At 47.0% G+C, this 2500-nt stretch overlaps 1 protein-coding gene across 2 annotated transcripts in view; it reads left to right on the top strand.

Annotated features, from left to right (window-relative positions):
- The window catches only part of LOC113802513 (phospholipid-transporting ATPase VD), a 138319-nt gene that overhangs the window by 79460 nt on the left and 56359 nt on the right, over nucleotides 1-2500 (top strand). The window lies entirely within an intron of this gene.

The following is a 2500-nucleotide window of genomic DNA, read 5'->3' as shown; positions in this document are numbered from 1 at the left end:
AGGATAGGAAATGAATTAGAGAATTGGGGAGGGGAAGGGGGGAGTTTACGACAACCCATGGGGACCATTGAAGGGGGGAGAGCGAAGGGGGAGAAGGAAAGGGGAGGAGAGGAAATGGGAATTGCATTATTATGGCTAAGACTCATTGTGAGGGGAGACTTGGGTCGGCATTTATTTATTTATTTATTTATTTGTGTGTGTATGTGTGTGTGCGTTTCTGTGTTTCTATATACCTACACATGTAAGTATGTTTATGAATGGGAAAAACACTCTACCGTCTCACTTTTTTCAATAAATTTAGTTTGTGCATTGTGGGTTTTTCTACCAAGTATGTTGATGTATGTACGTATTTGATGATTCTGTGTGTGTGTGTGTGTGTGTGTGTGCGTGTGTGTGTGTGTGTGCAGAAATACCTCCAACCGGCAATAGATGTGTTTAAATTCTAGACCGAGTCGTCGAAGGAGTCGAAATAGATCGAGTAGGGACTGCATAATGTATAAATTCTATGAAGAATAGAGTACATACATCGCCTTGTAGGGACCGCATAATTTATAAAATCTATGAAGAATAGAGCACAAACATCGCCTCTGTAGGGACCGCATAATGTATAAAATCTATGAGGAATAGAACACATACATCGCCTCTGTAGGGACTGCATAATGCATAAAATCTATGAGGAATAGAGCACATACATCGCCTCTGTAGGGACTGCATAATGTATAAAATCTACGAGGAATAGAGCGCATACATCGCCTCTACATCAAAGAATCTGGAACGGCGGCCGAGGCAGAGAGACTTCTCAAGCACCGAAGAGAGATCTGGAGTGAGGGAAGGCAGTGAAAGGCGTCGATCTTTGTCATTGAAGGATGCAGTGAAAAGCGTCGGGCTCTGTCATTGAAGGATGCAGTGAAAAGCGTCGATCTTTGTCATTGAAGGATGCAGTGAAAAGCGTCGGTCTTTGTCATTGAAGGATGCAGTGAAAGGCGTCGATCTTTGTCATTGAAGGATGCAGTGAAAAGCGTCGATCTTTGTCATTGAAGGATGCAGTGAAAAGCGTCGATCTTTGTCATTGAAGGATGCAGTGAAAAGCGTCGATCTTTGTCATTGAAGGATGCAGTGAAAAGCGTCGATCTTTGTCATTGAAGGATGCAGTGAAAAGCGTCGATCTTTGTCATTGAAGGATGCAGTGAAAAGCGTCGATCTTTGTCATTGAAGGATGCAGTGAAAAGCGTCGATCTTTGTCATTGAAGGATGCAGTGAAAAGCGTCGATCTTTGTCATTGAAGGATGCAGTGAAAAGCGTCGATCTTTGTCATTGAAGGATGCAGCCGGACGCGGAGACTCGCGGATAATCTCTTCCGAGTGAGTGGCGGCATTTGCATTCGGATACGCGTCGGTTCCGGCGTGAATGGGCGATTGTTTGGCGGGGGTCAATACTGCGTTTCGTTCGGCCTTGTCTTCGTCGCGTCGGGTGGGAAGAGGTGAGGAAATGTGGGGGTTGTGAGGCGAGGTTATTAAGTTGTGATTGCGGTGAAGAGGATGGCGTGATTATGTTTTTTTTTTAAAGGAGGCTGTGGAAGGAAAGCTGAGCAAAGGAAAGAAGAGTGGATAATGAGAACGAGGAATGAGGAGGAGAAAGTGAATTATCGCGATAAGAATCGTTCATACCATCCCCATTTTTGTCGAGTCACTCGCATATTCATTCACTCACTCAGCCGAGTTCAGATGAACTCGTCTCAACTGCAATTTTAACTTTAACTTAACTGACAACGTAACTCAACTCAAGCTCAGGTCAACTCAACGTAACTCAACTCAGCTCAGCTCAGCTCAGCTCAGCTCAGCTCAGCTCAGCTCAGCTCAGCTCAGCTCAGCTCAGCTCAAACTCAACTCAACTCAACTCAACTCAACTCAACTCAACTCAACTCAAACTCAACTCAACTCAACTCAACTCAACTCAACTCAACTCAACTCAACTCAACTCAACTCAACTCAACTCAACTCAACTCAACTCAACTCAACTCAACTCAACTCAACTCAACTCAACTCAACTCAACTCAACTCAAGCTCAGCTAACTTTAACTTAAGAAACTTAACGTAACTCAAACTCAGCTCAATCCACCCAGCCAAACCATTCACTCCCCCACCCACCCACCCAACCCATTCACTCCCCCACCCACCCACCCACCCAACCCATTCACTCCTCCCACCCACCCACCCAACCCGTTCACTACCCCCACCCACCCCCACCCACCCACCCACCCATTCACTCCCCACCCACCCAACCCATTCACTCCCCCCCACCCACCCCACCCATTCTCTCCCCCACCCACCCACCAACCCATTCACCCCCCCCCCCCCGTTCATTTCCACCAAGGGCGCCGGGGAGCCACTATGGGCGGGCGGAGGAGACGCTGCTGCATCATGCAATCTCCCAAGACGATCGTGGCTGAATTTGGAGAAAGTTTCCTTGGGATTCTTTTTTTTTTGGGGGGGGGGGGAGG

Source organism: Penaeus vannamei, chromosome 6 (genome assembly GCF_042767895.1).
Source record: "Penaeus vannamei isolate JL-2024 chromosome 6, ASM4276789v1, whole genome shotgun sequence".
Lineage (NCBI taxonomy): Eukaryota > Metazoa > Arthropoda > Malacostraca > Decapoda > Penaeidae > Penaeus > Penaeus vannamei.
This window is presented reverse-complemented; position numbering and strand designations above follow the sequence as displayed.